At 35.4% G+C, this 13,490-nt stretch overlaps 1 long non-coding RNA gene across 1 annotated transcript; it reads right to left on the reverse strand.

The window, feature by feature from the left end:
* Positions 1-4,394: 4,394 nt before the first annotated feature.
* LOC109278618 (uncharacterized) lies at positions 4,395-13,459 on the reverse strand. The gene is made up of 3 exons (XR_002085765.2): positions 13,171-13,459; positions 12,781-12,857; positions 4,395-7,025 (listed from the first exon to the last, which is right to left on the reverse strand). It is a non-coding gene; the product is annotated as an uncharacterized LOC109278618 (long non-coding RNA).
* Positions 13,460-13,490: the final 31 nt, after the last annotated feature.

The raw sequence follows: 13,490 nt of genomic DNA on the forward strand, positions 1-13,490 counted from the left end.
TCTTAGAATCAGTTTGTCACTATATACAAAGCAACTTTCTGAGATTTAAGATTGCACTGAATCAATAGATCAAGCTGGAAAGAATTGATGTAACAATATTGAGCCTTTCAACCCATTAACTTGGAACATCTTTTTATTCCTTCCATCTGTGTATTGTAGTTCCTCATACAGATCGTGTACATATTTTTTAGCTTTATACCCAAGTACTTCACATTTTTTTGGTGCTATTGTAAATGGTATTTTTTTTATTTCAAATTCCAATTGTTAATGCTAGTATATAGAAAAACAAATGAATTTTATATCTTTCATATTCTCCCACCATGCTATATTCACTTGTTCCAACATTTATGTAGATTCTTTAGGTATTTTTTTTTTTACATAGAATAACCATGTCATTTGTAAACAGTTTTATTTATTCCTTTCCAATTTGTGTGTGTATGTTTGTTTGTTTGTTTATTTATTTATTTCTGCACTCTTGGACCTGAAAGAGAGCACTCTTTCCTGTTTTCAGTTTTGAAAGAAAATGTTCAATCTCTCATTATTAAGTATCACTCTTATTTTTTACTCTTTCTGAATTTTCGTTTCAGGTGGGTCTTATATAGACCATAGTGTTGAATTTTGCTTTGTTAAACAATCTGAAAATAGGTTTTTGGGTTTTTTTTTAATTTTAGTTGACACACAATGTTAGATTAGTTTCAGGTGTATGCCACAGTGATTCAGCATCTCTATACATTATACTATACTTTTCACAAGTGTAGTTAGCAACTGTCACCATAGAATGCTATGACGATATCATTGACTATATTCTCTATGCTGTAACTTCTATTCATTCCACAACTGGAGAGTGTATCTCCCACTCCCCTTTACCCATTTGCTCATTCCGCTACCCCCTTCCCTCTGGCAGCCATCAGTTCTCTGTATTTATACAACTGATTCTGCTTTTTGTTTATTGGTTTTTTAGATTTCACATATAATTGAAATCATGTTATTTGTCTGAGTCTGACATACTTCATTTAGCATAAGTCCTAGGTCCACCCATGTTGTTGCAAATGGCAAGATCTTCTCCTGTTTTATGCTGCCTAATATTCTAACGTGTGTGGATAGATGTATCCATTCATCTATCTATTGACGCTTTGGTTGCTTCCATATCTTGGCTATTGTAAATAATGCTGCCATAAACATAGGGGTGCATAGATCTTGTTGAATTAATATTTTAATTTTCTTTGGGTAAATACTCAGCAGTGGAATTATTGGATCATATGGTATTTCTATTTTTGACTTTTTGAGAAACCCCCATACTACTTTCCACCGCATCTGTACCAATTTACATTCCCACCAACATGCATGAGGGTTCTTTTTTCTACATCCTTGCCAAGGTGTTTGTTTTTTTGTTGTTGTTTTTTACTTTAGCCATTCTGACAAGTGTAAGGTGATATCTCATTGTGGTTTTAATTTGCATTTCTGTGATAGTGATACCACCTTTTCATGGGTCTATTGGCCATCTGGATGTCTTCTTGGAAAAATGTCTGTTCAGGTCTTCTGCCTATTTTTGAATCAGATTGTTTTTAGTGTTGAGTTGAAGTTCTTCATATATTTTGGATATTAACTCCTTTTTGGATATATCATTTGCAAATATTGAACAATCTGAAAATTGTTGTTAGGACAAATCCATTTATATTTACTGATGCAATTGATATGTTTGGTGCTAACTTTGGCATTGTTTTAGGGTATAATTATATATATTTACATCTTTATAATATCTATTTGCTCTTTTATTTTTGAATATTTTTCTGTTACTTAGAGATGTTTCTGTTTTTGTTCTAATGGTTACTTTTATTCCAATCCTTGTGTATAACCCTTTTTGTCACTTGGTTAATGTCTATTGGTCCCTTACCATCAGCAATATTGAAATTAGCTAGTAACATCATTTTTTCCCAACCCTGACTCTTCCTTATCTGACTTGAAGTAATACCCTTTTACTTCAGTTAATGACTCTCAGTCAGCTACCTAATTCTGCTTTTTCCATCTCTTCCCATTCTCCAACTTTTTTATAGTTTTACTGCAATTACATTAGAATACATAGCCATTGCATACCATACCCTATATCATGTAATCATTAGATTTATGTCTGTGAGTAAATATATATTTTTTCTTAACACAAATCGTTATATCAAATTGTCCAGTCATTTTGGTTATTTGAAGTTCACTCTGTTTAATAAATTCCTTAGGAAAGACCTTAAGGGAAATAGTTCCTAAATTATAATGTGTTAAAAGAAATTGTGCTTTTTAAATTGAAAGTCAAATTGTTTTACTTTAAAATTTCTGGCTCATATTTCCTTCCTTTGAGTTTCTTAAACATTTTACACCATTGACTTCTGGTGTAAATTGTTGATGTTAAAGAGCAAAGAAAAGACATAAACATAAAATGAGATGCTACATAAGGAACAATCTACAAAAAATGTATAATAATCACACATTTGGATGATCCTAGCAAAAACAGAATTATAAGCTAAAATTGATATCACCACAGCCATAGTGGGAAATTGTATTATATCTTTCAGAAACTTATAAACCAAACAGACCTGAAGTTAATAAATGTATATAAAGTCTGAATACAATTGATATGCATAACCTTGATCTAATAGAGAAACACTGAGAAGTGGGGAGGCAATTTAGTAAAGTGGATTAAGGAGTGTATTTTTATTTCAGATACTGTTTTTTGTTGTAATTCTGTTTGGTTCTTTAATATTTCTGTCTTTGCCGAGATTCCTTATTTTTCCATTCATTACAGTATCTTTACTTCATTGAGCATAGTTATAATAGCTGTCTCAAAGTCCTTGTCGGATCATGCCAACATCTAGATTATCTAAGGGTTGGCTTCCATTAATTGTCTTTTCTTTTCAGAATGATTACATTTTTTCTGGTTCCTTCAGTGCTGAGTAATTTTGAATTGTATCCTGGACATTGTGATAGTTATTTTATGGAGACCTAGATTCCATTTTACTCCTCAGATTGTGTTGAAATTTTTGTTCTGGCAATCAATTAACTCGGTTCAACTGAAACTGCAAATACTGTTTCACCTGTGGTTGGAAGTAACTCAAATCTCAGGTGAGTTTTTTGGCTTTAGCAATAAATTGCTTTGTGTCTACCCCAAAGGCATGCTTCAGGGATCAGTAGAGATTTGAGTACCATTCATACTCACAATTTGGGGCATGCCCTTCTCTGGTTCTTACTGTTCTGGGATTTCATTCTCTTTCAGTGACTGTGGTTGCTGCAGACTCTGCTCTCAAATTGTTGAAGCCATTTTAAAAAATAGTAGGTTTCTATTGCATTTCAGTACTCCATGCTTCTCTGTAAACTGTTCTCAGGTGAAAGCTTCAGAAACAGAAAACTTGCCTTTTCGTGGCTCCTTCTTCCAAGTTTCATCTTTCAAAATTTGCCTGCCCCTGTTCACTCTACATAGCCTGCAGGTACTTGTTTTTAGTATTTTCTCAGAGTTGATTATTGTTATCTGAAGGAAAGTCAATCTATCTTAAGCTACATGGCCGTATATGATTTTTTTGTTGTACTTTTTTCATTCATTCTCCATACTCTCATTCCCTTTTTCCCATGGTCACCCATTACATACTATTGTTCCTCATAGCATTCCAGTTTTTATTCAACACATATATTTAGGCATGTATGTGACCTTGAAAGGCATACAGTATTGTGTTAGTATTTTTATTTTACTTACATAAATGCTTTAATTTTTTCATTCAAAATTATTCTTTGATGTCTAATCACATTGCTACATGTAAATATAATTCATGATCTCTGAGAGCTGCATGTATTCTACTGTATGTACATGCAAAGTGTAACTTATCTATTCTCCTAAATGAAATGCATCTCTTTCCTAATGTGCCCAATAAGGTGATAAACATTTTGTCTATTTTTCTGCTGAGCTTACCGACATGTTCTTTATTTTCCGTAGTAACTCTTACATTCTACATAATAATTCTTCATTAGTTTTAAATGTTCCATATATATTATCCCAGTCTGTCATCAGTGAATAAAACTTTTAACTTTGAGTAACTGAATATATAACTACTTATAGTTTCTGTTTTGAGATCTTTTTAAAAAATACTTCCTAATTTGAGATCATAAAGAAACTATAAACTTCTTTATATTGCATTTTCATTCATAGTTAGGTTTTTATTTCATTTGAGCTTCTCTGCATGCAGCATGAGATAGGAATCTTTGTTTTTTCCAATTTGTCACAAGTGAGACAACTTTTCCATTATGGTTCACTAAATATAATTTTCTGATTTGTGATGTTACCAATGACATATAGCAAACTCCCATCTATAAGCAGGTCTGTTTCCAGAGGACCTATTCAATTTGATTGGTTTATTTGATACTACAATACTGTTTTATTACTATAACTTATGGTAGGGGTAGTCATATTTTTTAAATGTTTCCCAGGTATTCACAGACTATTACATTCTGCAAGATTTTACAATCAGGTTTTCTCTCCCAACCCAAGAAATCCTCGTGGGAACTTAATTTGAAATACATAGAATTTTTTTTTAAAACATGGACACAGTTGGCAGATTTATTCTTTCTGGTTTCAAGACTTATATAGTGGTGCCTAGGTGGCTCAGGTCACGATCCCATAAGATAGATCCCTGCATCAGGCTCTGTGCTTATAGTGCGGAGGCTGCTTGGGATTCTCTCTCCCTCTCAAAATAAATAAACGTGGTTTTTTTAAAGCCTTCTTATAAAGCCACAGTAATTAACAAAGTGTGGTATTGGCACAAAGGCAGACATAAAAATAAATCGAGCAGAACAAATAGTTCAGAAATAAACATTAATATACAGGACCAATTGATTTTCAATTTAAGTGCCAAAGAAATTCAGTGGTGAATAATCTTTTTAATAAGTGGCCAGAACACATATGTATATCCATCTGCAAAAAATGATCCACAAACATTCCCTCATACCATAAACAAAATTTAACTCAAAATGGAAAAAAAGTTGGTAAATATAAGTGAATGATTGCTTCAAAAAACAAAATAATATGCTGTTGATTTTAAAATATACATAGAATTAAAATACTAGACAAAAATAACAAAATACAAAAAGGGTAAGTAGTGTTAAAGAATTCTAAGTTTCTATCATAATCAAGGATGCAAGGTGTAATTTTTAAGATAGCCAATAAAAGATACTAAGATAATGTAAAACCCTTAGTTAAATAGAGGAATAAATGGAATAATTTAAACTATTTGATTAATCAGGTCCCTGGGTGGCTCAGTTGGTTAACTATCCAACACCAGCTGAGGTCATGATCTCACGGTTCATGAGTTGGAGCCCCGCACAGGGCTGTCAGCACAGAGCCCGCTTTGGATCCTCTTATCCCTCTTCCTCTTCTCCTCTCCCACTCGTATGCTCTCCCTCTCTCTCAAAAATAAACCTTTTTTAATTTAAAAAAATACTTGATAAATCCAAAAGGAGGCAGTAAAATAGGTGGGTCCTGTAGGGAAAAAAAAGATTAAATATACTAAAAACCAAGATTTGTCTCACCATATTAAAACAATAAAACTTTTATGTTGATTACAAGTGCCATATTATAAAGAACTTAATGTTTGAAAGTAAAAGAGGGAAGCATTTACCATTTCTCCTCCATCCCCAAAATAAACCAAACACTAACCAAAAAGAGAGGCAAACCAAGAAACAGACTCTTAACTATGGAGAACAGATAGTTACCAGATGGGAGGGGGTGGTGGGAGATGGGGATCAAGGAGTGCACTTGTTGGGATGAGCACTATCCTGAACACTTGAAACCAATATGATACTGTATGCCAACTGACTGGAATTTAAACAAAAACGTTAAAAAAAAAAATGCTTCTTTTCTCAAAGCCTCTTTTGCCTTTTGTTATTGTAACTACACAAGCTTTTTTTTAGTTTATTTCAAGAGAGAGGGAGAGAGCACATGTGCATGCATGCAGGATAGGAGCAGGGAGAGAGAGAATCCCAAGTGGGCTCCATGCTGTCAGCAGAGAGCCCAACATAGGGCTCAAGCCCAGGAACCATGAGATCATGACCAGAGCTGAAATCAAGAGTTACCTGCTTAATCAACCGAACCACCTAGGCGCCCCCAAACAGACCTTCTTAATGATAATATACCAAGAAAATATAATCAGGAAGATAATATACTCAGATAATCCACCAAGAAGTTATAATGATGCATGTACTAATACTATGTCCTCAAAATATATAAAGCAAAAATTGATAAAAACAGAGACAAATCTACAGCCATATTAATAGACATTAACCTCTCTAAGTAATTTTTAACAAATGAAACCTATGTGAAATACAATTGTGAACTGCATATTCTTGTAGGTGCACCTAGATCATTTATGAAATTGGACCATAGCCTTCACATAATGTAAGTCTCAGTTTCTAAAGGTTAAAATTGTTGAGCGTATGCTTTCTGATATAGTGAAATTAGACCAGAAATCAAAAACTGTAAGTAGAAAGGGGCACCTAGGTGTTTCAGTCGATTAAGTGTCCGACTTCGGCTCAGGTCATGATCTCACTCACAGTTCATAGGTTTGAGCCCCTCATCCAGCTCTGTGATGACAGCTGAGAGCGTGGAGGGTGCTTCAGATTCTGTGTCTCCCCAACTCGTGATCTCTCTCAAAAATAAACATTTTAAAGAAACTTTAAGTAGAAAGCCATCAACAGTTTGAGAACTAAATACATCAAGAGAAATACATAGAATTTTAAAGTTATTTAAGGGAAAATTAACAAATTTATAATATTAAGCCACCCTATTTTTCAAAGTGTTAGAGTTTTTCACTCAGGTCTTTTCAAAATGCCTCCATCAAGTTCAGAACCTACCTTCTATTATATTGTTTTGGTGATTATTACTGGTATAGGTAAGTGCTATTGATTTTTGCAAGTTTATTTCGTATCCAGTTCCTTACTGACTCTCTTAATGCACATAATTTGCTATGTTTGGTCTTCTTTGTGGACAATCACAACATCTGCAAAAATAAGGACAGTTTGCTTTTTCTCTTAAAATTCTCATACCTCTGATTTTTTGTTTTATTCAGGGTTTCTAAAATTGCTAACCTCTTTGTCTTCTTCTGACCTCAAAAAGAAGGTATTTAGGGCTGTGTGGGTGGGTCAGTCGGTTAAATGTCCAACTTGGGCTCAGGTCATGATAACACAGTAATGTAATTGGAGCCCCACATCAAGCTCGGTGTTGACATCTCAGAGCCTGCTTCAGATTCCGTGTCTCCCTCTCTCTTCCCCTCCCCTACCCCACTCACACTCTGTCTCTCAAAATCAAACATTATTTTTAATTTTTTAAAAGTATTTTACTTTTTAAATTGAATTTTAATGTTACATTAGTTTCGAAATATAGCAAATGTGATTTTGGCAACTGTACTCCTAATTTGAGAACAGTAAAAAACATGAAATGTTTGTCTTTAAACCACTAAGAATAAATTATATTGTAAGATTTTTCTCTCTGGGGCCATTTGTTAATCCTAAATTAATACATAATTGACCATGATGAATAAACACACATACATACTCAGGCTACATCTGTATCTACATTGATGGATATAAAAGAATCTTAAAGCCATGTTCAACATATTCAGAAGGGAAGGAAATAGGCCTATATTTTTCTTATATTGTGCTTGTGAAGTCTTAGCATAAAACATATTTCTAACTCATAATATTAATTGGACAATTTTTTCTCATTATGTAACCTAGGGATATCTGCACCCACTGATAAAATAATCTCAGCCTGTGACTTCTAGAAGTGGGGAAAATGGTAACATGTTTATCATTATCACAATTACATTATTATTACTGTGATTATTATTTATGTGTATTGAATGGTTATTCTCCATCCAATTTTTCTATTCCCTTTTGTGCAAATTAAGGTTTTTAAAATTTTCCAGAAGTACATGAAAAGATTCTTGTTTGGGGTTTTATTTATTTGCATCTCTATTTCTTCATTGATCTTGTCAGAGGTTGAATCTTGGGTTCCTTTAAGCTTTATTTTTTATAACATCTCATCTCCTTGGGTTTTTGTTTGTTTGTTTGTTTTTGTCCCTTTTGGTTTGCTCTACTGCTTTCTACCAGCCACAAGGATTTTATTGATTGTTGCTGGGGTGGAGACATATTTTGGTTAAGCTTTATGTGTGTTGTTAACTTTTTTTTTCTTCTGGTTTGTTAGTGTACAGGAATGTAAAGATTTATGTAATTTTCTACCCTGCAACTTTAATGAATTCATTTATTCTGTTTGGGCTTTTTTCTTTTTTTTTCACAGGGTCTATTTCCTCTATACAGTCATATGTCATCTGGAATTAGTTAAGGTTTTACTTCTTCCTTACCAATTTGGATGCATTTTATTTCTTTTTCTTTTCTGATTGTTGATGCTAGAACTTCCAATAGAAGTGGTGAAAGTGGACATGTGTGTCTTGTTCCAGATCTTAGAGGAAAAGCTTTCACGTTTTTACCACTGATTATGATGTTAGATGTGGGTGTGTCATATATGACCTTTATTATGTTGAGGTACGTACTCTCGACATCCACTTAGTTGAGAGTTCTTATTGTGAACACAAGTTGAATTTTGTCAAATGCTTTTTCTCCATCTGTTGAGATCATATAATTTTTAATGTTTTTATTATTGGTAATGTGGTATATTACATGGATCAATTTTGGATGTTAACTCATCCTTGCATCCCTGGAGTAAATCCAACTTGTTCATGGTGAATGATGCTTTTAATATATTACTGGACTCAATTAGTTGCTGAGAATTTTGGCATCTATGTTTATTAGGCATATTATGTAGTTCGGCAGATTTTTTTTATAGTGTCTTTAGCTGTGGTATCAGAGAATAAATTTGGCATCACAGAATAAATTTGGAAAATTTGTAAAGAATAAGTATTAACCCTTCTTAAAATATTTGGTAGAATTAGCCTGTGAAGCCATCTGGTCTTGGACTTTTGTTTTTTGGGGAGATTTTTGGATTACTGATTCACTTCTGTTACTAGTAACCAGTCTGTTCTGATTGTCTATTTCTTCCTGATTGAGTCTTGGAAAATTTTATTTTTCTAGAAATTTTTCCACTTATTCCAGTTTCTCAGCATGTAGTTTTTCATAGTAGTCCTTTATACTCCTTTGTATTTGTGTGCTGTTGTTATTTCTCCTCTTTAACTTCTGATTTAAGTCCTCTTTTTTCCTGTTGAATCTGGCCAATGGTTTATCTTCTTGAATTTACTGAGAATTACTTTGTAGCCTAACATGTGATCTATCCTAGAGAATTGTTCCATAGGCATTTGAAAACTGTACTCTGCTGTGTGGGGATTGGAATGTTTTGTATATAATTGTTAAGTATATCTGGTCTAATGTGTCATTAAAAGTCAGTGTTTTTAATTGACTTGCTGTCTGGATGATCTATCCATTGATGCTGGGATGTTATAGTACCCGACTATTATAGTATTCTGGTCAATTTCTCCTTTTATGTCTGTAATATCACTTTATATATTTAGGTGAGTCCATGTTTGGTACATAAATATTTACAACTATTTATACTCTTGTTGAATTGATCCCTTTATCATTATGTAATTTTCTTCTACCTCGTGTTACAGTATTTGTTTTAAAGTCTATTTTGTCTATTAATATTTCTACCCTGACTTTTTGTTTCCTTTTGCCTGGAATATATTTTTCCATTCCTTCACTTTCTTTCTGTATGTCTTTAAGACTGAAATAAGCTTCTTGTAGGCAGCATATAAATGGGTCTTTGGGTTTTGGTTTTTGTTTTAATCTCTTTAGTCTCCCTTTGTCTTTTGATTGGAACATTTAGTCCATTTACATTAAAGTAATTATTGATAGGTATGAACTTACTGCTTTTTTGTTAATTGTCCTCTCGTTATTTTTGTAGCTCTTCTCTGGTCCTTCTCTTGCTTCCTTCCCTTGTGATTTGAAGGCTTTATTATTATGGATTCCTTTTTCTTTATTCTATATCTATTAGAAGCTTTTATGTTTGGTTATAATATAGTTCATATATAGCCCCTAAGTGTATAGCAATCCATTTTAAGTGGATGGCCACTTAAAATGTGTTCCAACTTAAAAGCACTATATTTTTCTAGGTCTCTGAAAGTTTAATATATATTTCACATCTTATTTTCTGTAGCTCTTAGTTATTATGGATATAATTGGTTTCACTACTCATGCTATCAACATTCATATGTTATTGATCTATCTTCATTATGTTTCCTTTTGCCAGTGAAATATTTTTGTCATAATTTTCTTACTATACTTATGGCCCTTTGTTTTCCCCTTTGAAAAGTGTCATTACTATTTCTTGTAAGGTCAGTTTAATGGTGATAAACTTTCCTACAATTCTGAATCATTTTGCCGGTTAGAGTATTTTTGCTTGTAGGTATTTTCATCATGTTGAATATACCATGTCAGTCTAGTCGGGTCTGAAACATTTCTGTTGAATCTCTTCTAGGGTTCTCTGTAAGTAACTAAGATCTCCCTTCACCTTTTTTTGTTTTTTGACACTTTAATTATTATGTGTCTTTGTGTGGACATCTTTGTGTTCATCTTGTTGAGTTTTCTGGTCCTTAATATCTGTTTCATTGCCCAGGTTTTCAAGTAAATTGTATGCCCCTCTCTTTCTCTGTCTCCAGAGGGGTCTGTAATGTGAATGCTACTATACTTGACGCTGTCCCAGATCCCTGAACCTATTCCCATTGTTCTCTTTTTGTTATTCAGCTTGGGCAATTTCCTGTCTTCTAGATCACTGATCCATTCTTCATCCTCTAATCTGTTGATTCCTTCTACTGTATTTTTTGTTTCAATTGTTATTCTATTCTGCTCTGATGGGTTGGGTTTTTATTTCTATCTCTATACTAACTTTCTCACTCGAGTCCTGTGAGCATCTTTTTGACGGTTATTTTGAATTCTTTCCCAGGTAGATTACCTCACTTGTTTGTTTGAAGCAATTTCGTCTGCCTCTCCGTATTAGGTAGGTCAGCTCTATTTCCTGTTCTTGAAAGTAGCAGCCTTGTGTAGAAAATGTCCTGGGAGGCTCAGTAGATTCTGATCACCAGGGGTGACTCCTGCATGTGCCCTCCTGTTGTAATTCAGCAACTATTGGGGGGTGGCTGCCCACCAGCATGCCCCCAGTAGTCATGGCTATCAGCTTGCCAGGAGGTGGGGTTAGCTCCCAGCATAGCTGGCTCCCTTCCCCCACCACTATGACAGGAGTTATTATGAAAGGACACCTGCAGTGGGGGGCAGCTTGGGTGATGTAGATCAGCACAAAAATACCAGGGTGGGGTGAGAACTAGTAGCAAGGTAGATGGAAAGTGCCTGAACTGCCTCCTGCAAGGCTAGGCTGAAGGAAGGAAATGGCACTCCCTGATATTCCCAAAAAAGCTCCTACAGATTTCTGCCCCTCCAGCACATGCCCTAAAATTAGTCAGTGAGCCTCCTTCACATATAATCCAGACATGTTTCAAAGTGCTGCTTCTGTGCAAGTGATAGAGTGTGCTTGTCCTTTAAAAGAGGAGTCTTTATTTCCTATAGCTCCCTCAGGATCTGCCAAAGCCGGACATTATGGGTGCTTATCTTTTTAGTGAAAGCTTTCCAGGGCTGTGGGCACCTAATGTGGAGCTTGATCCTCTTGTTCTTCAGGGAGTAAATGCACACCTGTGATATTTCTACTGCAAGGGGTCACCACATTGGGAGTTTGGTTCACGACCACCTCCCTCCCCCTCCTATTCTTGTCAACGTGACCTTCTCTTTATACCTTCAGTTGTGGAGATCTATTCTGCCAGTCACAGGTCATTTTCAGAGTGAGTTGCATTATATGTAGTTATTGCCTCGGTGTGTCCCTGGGAGGAAGGGAGCTCATTTGCCATCTGCCAGACCAATAATCTTTTAGATTCAATATATTTACCCACAACTGTTCAAGCCTTCCATAAAATATGGAAGTTAAAATATATATCGCAGAGAATACTGATGAATAATTAATTGACTCAGGTGCATTTACTCTTCCTTTACTTATACAACTCATATCCTGCCATAACTAAGTTCTGTTAGTTCTACCTCAATCTAGTTGTTTTTTTTTTCTTTTACCTATGTCTAATAGTCTTTTACTAGTCAAGAAGAGAAGTGAAGAATCCGAGCTCAATTCCTCCTGCAGACACAAGGCTGCAACGGCATATAGTATACCTCATTCTGAGAAAAACCCGAAGACTGTGCAGGACAGCTTTTCCACAGTTAAAGATACGAAGACAAAGCTACATCTAGAAAGGTACGATGGGCAGAGATGCAGTCCTGACAAAACCCGCAGTGACCAACCAGCAGGAAGGATATCACAGGGGTGGAGGTCCTCCCTGAAGGATGAGGGTTTGAAGTCCCTCATTGGGCACCCTCAGTCACAGGGATCTGCATTGGCTTGATGAGCCCATAACATCAGGCTTTGAAAATAAGCAGGGGGTTAACTTCAGTAAGAGTGGAGGGCTATCAGAAAGAGGGATATACCCTTAAAGGGCTCAAGTACAATGAGACCACAGAGGCAGCAGTTTGAAAAGTGCCCAAGCTACACATGTAGGACATTTATAGACTAGGACATGTGCCAGGGGGGCAGGAACTATCTCCAGGTACAGAAGTGCTGGCAGGTACCACTTTTCTTGCCCCTCTTGAGCCTAGCTGGCCTGATACAGGTAGGTGCCAGTTGGTCATTCGACATCTATCCTGTGGACTTACCATTGCAGGTGTTCCACCCTGCCATGCCTTGGGTCAACCCGGTCCAGAACCAGCACCACTCCAAAGCAAGTCTTGCCCTAGTGAGAGAAGGAGGCAGCCCTGCTTACCACCAAACCCGTGGCAAGTTGTACCCAGGACTTTCACCCAGCTGCAAACATAGGAGACACCACTGGAACATCTGGTTCTACTAAACAGTAAGTACTGCACTAAAGGAAACCCCAAGATTTCTTCTATATAGGGCCAGTAACGTTAAGACCAGGAGACGTAGCTGACCTAATACATAGAGACAAACAGAGTCAGACAAAATGAGGAAAAAGAGGAGTATGTTCCAAATGAAAGAACAACACAACTTCAGAAAAACAATTAACAATATGGAGATAAATGACCTACCTGATCAAGAGTTCAAAGCAATAGTCATGAAGATGACCACCATACTTGAGAGAAGAGTGGATGAGCAGCTTGAAAACTTCAGCAAGGAAGCAGAAAATATAACCAATCAGAGCTGTAAAGTACAACAACTGAAATGAAAAATATAGTACAGAGAATCAACAGCAGATAACAAGATGCAGGACAGATCAGTGATCTAAAAGAAGAAACCTCTAGGACAACATCAAGGATAATGCAATTCACATAGAAAACTTAAAGAAATAATCACTGAAAACTTCCCTACACTGGGAAATGAAACAGACATCAAGCTCCAGGATCGACAG

This window comes from Panthera pardus, unplaced genomic scaffold, assembly GCF_024362965.1.
Source record: "Panthera pardus isolate Hobbes unplaced genomic scaffold, ASM2436296v1 HiC_scaffold_12, whole genome shotgun sequence".
NCBI lineage: Eukaryota > Metazoa > Chordata > Mammalia > Carnivora > Felidae > Panthera > Panthera pardus.